Here is a 9,614-nt window from a genome sequence, read left to right as displayed (position 1 = left end):
ATGGTGAGTAGAGCTGATAAAATGGACAGTGAGTGTAGAAGTGAGTGGTCATAATGTTATGCCTGATCGGTGTATATAGTGTATCTAAACTGTATTTGGCCACAGTCCATGGTTCAGTTAGAAATTTTAGTGGCCTGACCAGAGCCCTGATTTCAGCTCAACAGAACACATTTGGGAAGTGAAACATCAGACACTAGTGCCAGACAACATCAACAGCTATTTTAACTTTAAAAAATCCCCACAAACATCCAAAATCTTGTGAAAAGCTGTATCAGAAGAACAAAGGCTGTTATGATTATTTAGTACAAGTTTAAGGTTATAACTATATTATTGTATTTCCTGGTTATATTTCTCTCCAATTGCTTGACTGTGCTGATTAGAAAACAAGGCCCGCAGCATTAGCGAAAATGCCACACCCTGAAAACTACCTCTTGCCTTGTCATCATGTGTTAGGTAGTATAGGGCTATCCGTGCACACACTAACAGTTTGAGAAACAGCTTCTTCCCAAGAGCTGTGGCCTCCAGCACTCATCACTGATTACCACACCCCTCATAGACTATCACCTTACACACTGCATATTTTGCATATGTACAGTGTATCACAAAAGTGAGTACACCCCTCACATTTCTGCAAATATTTCATTATATCTTTTCATGGGACAACACTATAGACATGAAACTTGGATATAACTTAGAGTAGTCAGTGTACAACTTGTATAGCAGTGTAGATTTACTGTCTTCTGAAAATAACTCAACACACAGCCATTAATGTCTAAATAGCTGGCAACATAAGTGAGTACACCCCACAGTGAACATGTCCAAATTGTGCCCAAAGTGTCAATATTTTGTGTGACCACCATTATTATCCAGCACTGCCTTAACCCTCCTGGGCATGGAGTTCACCAGAGCTGCACAGGTTGCTACTGGAATCCTCTTCCACTCCTCCATGATGACATCACGGAGCTGGTGGATGTTAGACACCTTGAACTCCTCCACCTTCCACTTGAGGATGCGCCATAGGTGCTTAATTGGGTTTAGTCCATCACCTTTACCTTCAGCTTCCTCAGCAAGGCAGTTGTCATCTTGGAGGTTGTGTTTGGGGTCGTTATCCTGTTGGAAAACTGCCAGTTTTCGAAGGGAGGGGATCATGCTCTGTTTCAGAATGTCACAGTACATGTTGGAATTCATGTTTCCCTCAATGAACTGCAGCTCCCCAGTGCCAGCAACACTCATGCAGCCCAAGACCATGATGCTACCACCACCATGCTTGACTGTAGGCAAGATACAGTTGTCTTGGTACTTCTCACCAGGGCGCCGCCACACATGCTGGACACCATCTGAGCCAAACAAGTTTATCTTGGTCTCGTCAGACCACAGGGCATTCCAGTAATCCATGTTCTTGGACTGCTTGTCTTCAGCAAACTGTTTGCTGGCTTTCTTGTGCGTCAGCTTCCTTCTGGGATGACGACCATGCAGTTGATGCAGTGTGCGGTGTATGGTCTGAGCACTGACAGGCTGACCTCCCACGTCTTCAACCTCTGCAGCAATGCTGGAAGCACTCATGTGTCTATTTTTTAAAGCCAACCTCTGGATATGACGCCGAACACGTGGACTCAACTTCTTTGGTCGACCCTGGCGAAGCCTGTTCCGAGTGGAACCTGTCCTGGAAAACCGCTGTATGACCTTGGCCACCATGCTGTAGCTCAGTTTCAGGGTGTTAGCAATCTTCTTATAGCTCAGGCCATCTTTGTGGAGAGCAACAATTCTATTTCTCACATCCTCAGAGAGTTCTTTGCCATGAGGTGCCATGTTGAATATCCAGTGGCCAGTATGAGAGAATTGTACCCAAAACACCAAATTTAACAGCCCTGCTCCCCATTTACACCTGGGACCTTGACACATGACACCAGGGAGGGACAACGACACATTTGGACACAATTTGGACATGTTCACTGTGGGGTGTACTGACTTATGTTGCCAGCTGTTTAGACATTAATGGCTGTGTGACAGTAAATCTACACTGCTATACAAGCTGTACACTGACTTCTCTAAGTTATATCCAAGTTTCATGTCTATAATATTTGCAGAAATGTGAGGGGTGTACTCACTTTTGTGATACACTGTATGCACAACCACTTGACTCAGTTATGCATAAACTCATAAACTCACAGACTGTTACCTGGCACACATTCACTTTCGACACACACACACACACACACACACATAATCTTTATTGAAATTCGTCCTGTAGCTTTACAGACTTTTCTCAAAGTGTACTCTTTCCAACCTTGTAAGTTTCCTAATCTCGCTTTTATACACAAATATTTTAAATTTATTGTATTTATTTTTACAATCCATCATCTGTACTGGTTTATCCTTTGTACATATCCAAATGTAAATACAAATAGTAAATGTACTTGTACACAAGGATAATAAAGGTTCTTCTTCTTCTATTGATGTCTGTAAGTTTAGAAAAAAAAAGATGTTTAAACTAATTTCATGAGCCGATTTCTGATGAATAAACACTTGAAATATACTAATCTACACAAGTGGTAGTCAACATGTAGTTTATATGTATAACTGTGTGTTTGAAATGGTTTATTGTTTTGTTGTTTCTCATTTGTACTGCACTTACTCTTCAAAGAAAATATAGATCCAAATGAAAGGCCTGAAAGTAATATAACCCCAATTCCAATGAAGTTGGGACATTGTGTAAAACATAAATAAAAACAGAATACGATGATTTGCAAATCCTTTTCAACCCATATTCACTTGAATACACTACAAATACAAGATATTTAATGTTTAAGCGGATAAACTTTATTGTTTTTTGCAAATATTCACTCATTTTGAATTTGATGCCTGCAACACATTCCAAAGAAGTTGGGACAGGGGCATGTTTACCACTGTGTTACATCACCTTTCCTTTTAACAACACTCAATAAGCATTTGGGAACTGAGGACACTAATTGTTGAAGCTTTGTAGGTGGAATTCTTTCCCATTCTTGCTTGATGTACAACTTCAGTTGCTCAACAGTCTGGTGTCTCTGTTGTCGTATTTTGCGCTTCATAATGCGCAACACATTTTCAGTGGGAGACAGGCCAGTCTAGTACCCGCACTCAGAGGCGATTTAACCTGCCTTTGGGCCCAGGGGCTACGGCTGGTTGGGGGCCCCCCATGTATAGTTTTCATAACATCAGTACACAACGCAAGTCAACACTACGCAAGAGTTCAGTGGCGTAATTAGGAGCTCATGGGCCCCAGTGCAAAAATTTTTTTTATATATATATATGTATATATATATACAGTAGTGTTAAAAAAAATAGCAGTGGTTTTAAAAAAGTGAATAAAGCACAAAATCATTATGATAACTTTTATTTCCATAAATGCAAATGCAATGAAAATACTACACTTTCAATTCTAAATCAAAACATTAACAAAATTTAGCCAGTTTGTATTAATCCTTTACAGAAAGTTAAGAAAAATTAATATTAGGCTGTTCAAAAAAATGCCAGCATTTTTCTTTAAAAACTCAAAAAATTTATCTATAAACTGAAAAAAATGTTTGAGGTTTCACTTTACTTTAATATTTAACTAATAATAACTAATATTTAGTGGCATAACAATTGTTTCTGAGATCTGTGTGAGAACTTCTGGCACCTCTGAACAGGTATTCCAGTCCAGGATGATTAGACGACATTCCACAGTTCTTCTGCAATTTTGGGTTTTGCCTCAAAAAAACGTGTTTCAGACGTCAGCCCACAAGTTCTCTATGGGATTGAAGTCAGGGGATTGGGCTGGCCACTCTATTACCTTAATCTTGTTAGTCTGTAACCAGGATGGTTTGGGTCATTGTCATGTTGAAACACCCATTTTAAGGACATTTCTTCTTTGACATAGGGCAACATGATCTCCTCAAGTATTCTGATATATTTAATCTGATCCATGATCCCTCGTATGTGATAAATAGGTGTAACACCATGGTATGAAAAACATCCCCATATCATCATTTTGTACCACCGTGCTTTACTACCTTCACAGTGTACTGTGGCTTGAATTCAGTGCTCGAGGGTCGTCTGACATACTGTCTACGGCTACTAGACCCAAAAAGAACAATTTTGCTTTTACCAGTCCACAAAATGTTGAGCCATTTCTTTTTGGACCAGTCAATGTGTTCCTTGGCAGATTTGAACCCATTAAGGACATGTCTTTTTCTTAACAATGGGACTTTGCAAGGAGTTCTTGCTGGTAAACTGGCTTCACTTAATCATCTTCTGTACTCACTGCTAACTTCAGATGTTCCTTGATCTTTCTGGAGGTGATCATTGGTTGAGTATTTGCCATTTTGGCTATTCTTCGATCCATTCGAACAGTAGTTCCACGCTTCCTTCTGCGTCTTTCAGGTTTTGGTTGTCACTTCAAGACATTTGAGATCATTTTAGCTGAGCAGCCGATAATTTGCTGCACTTCTCTGTATGTTTTTTCCTCTACAATCAACTTTTTAACAACATTTGCCACTCTCCTACCTTAAATAAGTGCCAAAATTGACACCCGTTCTTCTGCAGAATGAATGACTTCACCAATTAAACACCTCACTGCTATTATTTTGAACAACCCACTTTCAATCAATGCTTCGATTACTCAGAATGAGCGGCATGCATGTCCTAATTGATGGGTTTGTTTTGTTGTCATTACCCTACTACACTTTCCAGTACATTTTTTGCTATGTAGAAATATCACTTCTACTAAAAACAGTGATTTATCAGGTTAATGGTGTTGGACTGCTATTTTTTTGAACACCACTGTATATACAGTATATATATACAGTGTATCACAAAAGTGAGTACACCTCTCACATTTCTGCAAATATTTTATTATATCTTTTCATGGGACAACACTATAGAACTAAAACTTGGATATAACTTAGAGTAGTCAGTGTACAACTTGTATAGCAGTGTAGATTTACTGTCTTCTGAAAATAACTCAACACACAGCCATTAATGTCTAAATGGCTGGCAACATAAGTGAGTACACCCCACAGTGAACATGTCCAAATTGTGCTTAAAGTGTCAATATTTTGTGTGACCACCATTATTATCCAGCACTGCCTTAACCCTCCTGGGCATGGAATTCACCAGAGCTGCACAGGTTGCTACTGGAATCCTCTTCCACTCCTCCATGATGACATCACGGAGCTGGTGGATGTTAGACACCTTGAACTCCTCCACCTTCCACTTGAGGATGCGCCACAGGTGCTCAATTGGGTTTAGTCCATCACCTTTACCTTCAGCTTCCTCAGCAAGGCAGTTGTCATCTTGGAGGTTGTGTTTGGGGTCGTTATCCTGTTGGAAAACTGCCATGAGGCCCAGTTTTCGAAGGGAGGGGATCATGCTCTGTTTCAGAATGTCACAGTACATGTTGGAATTCATGTTTCCCTCAATGAACTGCAGCTCCCCAGTGCCAGCAACACTCATGCAGCCCAAGACCATGATGCTACCACCACCATGCTTGACTGTAGGCAAGATACAGTTGTCTTGGTACTTCTCACCAGGGCGCCGCCACACATGCTGGACACCATCTGAGCCAAACAAGTTTATCTTGGTCTCATCAGACCACAGGGCATTCCAGTAATCCATGTTCTTGGACTGCTTGTCTTCAGCAAACTGTTTGCTGGCTTTCTTGTGCATCAGCTTCCTTCTGGGATGACGACCATGCAAACCGAGTTGATGCAGTGTGCGGCGTATGGTCTGAGCACTGACAGGCTGACCTCCCACGTCTTCAACCTCTGCAGCAATGCTGGCAGCACTCATGTGTCTATTTTTTAAAGCCAACCTCTGGATATGACGCCGAACACGTGGGTTCAACTTCTTTGGTCGACCCTGGCGAGGCCTGTTCCGAGTGGAACCTGTCCTGGAAAACCGCTGTATGACCTTGGCCACCATGCTGTAGCTCAGTTTCAGGGTGTTAGCAATCTTCTTATAGCCCAGGCCATCTTTGTGGAGAGCAACAATTCTATTTCTCACATCCTCAGAGAGTTCTTTGCTATGAGGTGCCATGTTGAATATCCAGTGGCCAGTATGAGAGAATTGTACCCAAAACACCAAATTTAACAGCCCTGCTCCCCATTTACACCTGGGACCTTGACACATGACACCAGGGAGGGACAACGACACATTTGGGCACAATTTGGACATGTTCACTGTGGGGTGTACTCACTTATGTTGCCAGCTATTTAGACATTAATGGCTGTGTGTTGAGTTATTTTCAGAAGACAGTAAATCTACACTGCTATACAAGCTGTACACTGACTACTCTAAGTTATATCCAAGTTTCATGTCTATAGTGTTGTCCCATGAAAAGATATAATGAAATATTTGCAGAAATGTGAGGGGTGTACTCACTTTTGTGATACACTGTATATATCACTTTCACTATCGCGGCACTTTACCGCTAGCATTAGCCACTTGCTACCGTAGAGGGTCGGCTCACCTAGCTGCTGTCCGGTGGGGATGCTACGGGTCTTTTGCTGTGCGGTGGTGGAGGTGTGGGAATAAAGACACACGACAGGGTAGAGTCACTTTAACTGTTTAGTCAGGACTTCAATGAGCGTTACAGCACTTTAGACCGACTAGTTTCAGAACCCGAACTTCAATGCTGGGACCATAAGGCGAGACTCATATACAAAACTAACTACAGAACGTCCGAACACACGTGTATAAACCTGGTGCTGCATTCTGATTGGCTGAGCTGAATGTCACTCGCATACTAGCTCTAACGTTCAGTTGCTTAACTGAAACCACCAATCAGAATTACAGCAGCTCGTTAGAGTTTATCTGGCCAATTAACAGTCAGAAATATGAATAACGTGTAAATGATTTACAAAATCATTGGTTTGTAAGCTTCCCCATTCTTATTAACCAAAGTAACTAACAAAATAAATAAATAATAAAACAGCCAATCCGGGGCCCTCAAATATTCGGGGCCCCTGGGCTGAACCCCAGATAAGCCCATGCATTAAATCGCCCCTGCCCCGCACTCTTTTACTACGAAGCCACGCTGTTGTAACACGTGCAGAATGTGGCTTGGCATTGTCTTGCTGAAATAAGCAGGGACATCCCTGAAAAAGACGTTGCTTGGATGGCAGCATATGTTGCTCCAAAACCTGTATGTACCTTTCAGCATTAATGGTGCCTTCACAGATGTGCAAGTTACCCATGCCATGGTCACTAACACACCCCCATACCATCAGAGATGCTGACTTTTGAACTGTGCGCTGATAACAATCCGGACAGTCCTTTTCCTCTTTGGCTTGGAGGACACGACGTCCATGATTTCCAAAAACAATTTGAAATTTGGACTCGTCAGACCACAGGACACTTTTCCACTTTGCGTCAGTCCATCTCAGATGAGCTCGGGCCCAGAGAGGCCGGCGGTGTTTCTGGGTGTTGTTGATATACGGATTTTGCTTTGCATGGTAGAGTTTTAACTTGCACTTGTAGATGGAGCGACGAACTGTGTTCACTGACAATGGTTTTCTGAAGTGTTCCTGAGCCCATGTGGTAATATCCGTTACAGAATGATGTCGGTTTTTAAAGCAGTGCCGCCTGAGGGATCAAAGGTCACGGGCATTCAATGTTGGTTTTCGGCCTTGCTGCTTACTTGCACAGATTTCTCCAGATTCTCTGATTCTTTTGATTATATTATAGACTGTAGATGATGAAATCCCTAAATTCCTTGCAACTGCACGTTGAGAAACGTTGTTCCTAAACTGTTGGACTATTTGCTCACGCAGTTGTTCACAAAGTGGTGAACCTTGCTTGTGAACGACTGAGCCTTTCGGGGATGCTCCCTTTATACCCAATCATGACATTTACCTGTTTCCAATTAACCTGTTCACCTGTGGAATGTTCCAAACAGGTGTTTTTTGACCATTCCTCAACTTTCCTAGTCTTTTGTTGCCCCTGTCCCAACTTCTTTGGAACGTGTTGCAGGCATTAAATTCAAAATGAGTGAATATTTGCAAAAAAAACAATAAAGTTTATCCGTTTGAACATTAAATATCTTGTCTTTGTAGTGTATTCAACTGAATAGGTGTTGAAAAGGATTTGCAAATCATCGTATTCTGTTTTTATTTAGGTTTTACACAACGTCCCAACTTCATTGGAATTGGGGTTGTAGTTTATACATATAACTGTGTGTTTGAAGGTTTTATTGTTTTGTTGTTTCTCATTTGTACTGCACTTACTCTTCAAAGAAAATATAGATCTGAATGAAAGGACTGAAAGTAATAAATTAAGTCATAATTATGCTTAAACAGAATGACTACAATATACACAAGCCAACACAATACCAACTCCATTTCCAGAAAAGCTGGAACACTTTCTAAAAATAAAACTTTTTATAAAAACTCAAATCTGTAATTTGTTTATTTACTTGAACCTTTAAGTAACAGACAACAATAAGGGATTAGCAGTAGCATTAAATTGCTTTTACGTTTACTGGTTAATTTGCACTATGAGGCGTTCCTAGCAATCCTACAGCAATTCAGTTAGCAATCAGTTGGTCAAAATGTCTCAATGATCTCAAAGTCTAAAGCAGCTAAAAACACTACTCAGGTAACTGAGTTTATTAGTTGAAACATCTCTTCCTTGCACATTTTTTTTATTAGACAGCAATTCACTGCTGTCTGTTTACATATGGTTGTTATTGTTCCATGTGTGAGACTTTTGTACTGGTTTAAAATGACTGATTCAGAGGTACTTTTAACACTAAAGTTAACCGAGTTTAAATTATTAATTAAAATCTGGTTTAACTCTTCTTACATCCTTTAAAGCACTTTGTACTTGTTTCAGCCAAAACATGTGATGAATTATGAAAGATGAGCTTCCCACATAACCACGTCCTGTACAGCAGATGGTACTGTAATATTAAGATAATATTGTTTATATACAGTTTATATACACATTATTCATTGTTTGTTTGGGCTGAATAAAGGCAATTAGAGAATTATCTGGAAGTACATTAGCCCTTTATTTAGATATTTTATATTCAAACCAGTGAAGTTTAAGAGGACTAAAACTGTATGGTCCCATAAATGTCTACCTTTCTTAACCTTGAATATGACCTTAATCATTGTTACGTGCCAGAAAGGCACACATTTTGTTTTTTTTCTCCTTCTTTTTATTTAATTAGCTTGCTACCTGTCAACCTGACCATCAATAGCTTTTGAGGCCTGCTGTCCTGCTTCTGTGCTTGTTCTCTTCCTGGAGGTGGTGGGACTTCCTGTCTATAAGCCACATGAAGGATTACCCCGGGGACATTTTGTTTGATTGTGACAATTTCCGTAGTGCTGCCAGCTCAAGTCTATCGGCTTGCTGCTGAAGTTTAATGTAACGTTCTGTCATGAATGTAACCAGTGTGTATCATCATGTAAGTATTAAATTGGTTAATGTACTGTTAATATATAAACACACATCTACCCAGAAAAAAAAAGCGTGAGCAAAGCTATGTTATAAGGGAGTTTATAATATAAAAAAAAAAAAATAAAAAAAAAAAATAAAAAATAAAAAAATATTTTTCACATTGTTCATTGTGCCTCTAATAGCAGCCTGTC

This window comes from Trichomycterus rosablanca, chromosome 3 (genome assembly GCF_030014385.1).
Source record: "Trichomycterus rosablanca isolate fTriRos1 chromosome 3, fTriRos1.hap1, whole genome shotgun sequence".
In the NCBI taxonomy this organism is placed as follows: domain Eukaryota; kingdom Metazoa; phylum Chordata; class Actinopteri; order Siluriformes; family Trichomycteridae; genus Trichomycterus; species Trichomycterus rosablanca.
This window is presented reverse-complemented; position numbering follows the sequence as displayed.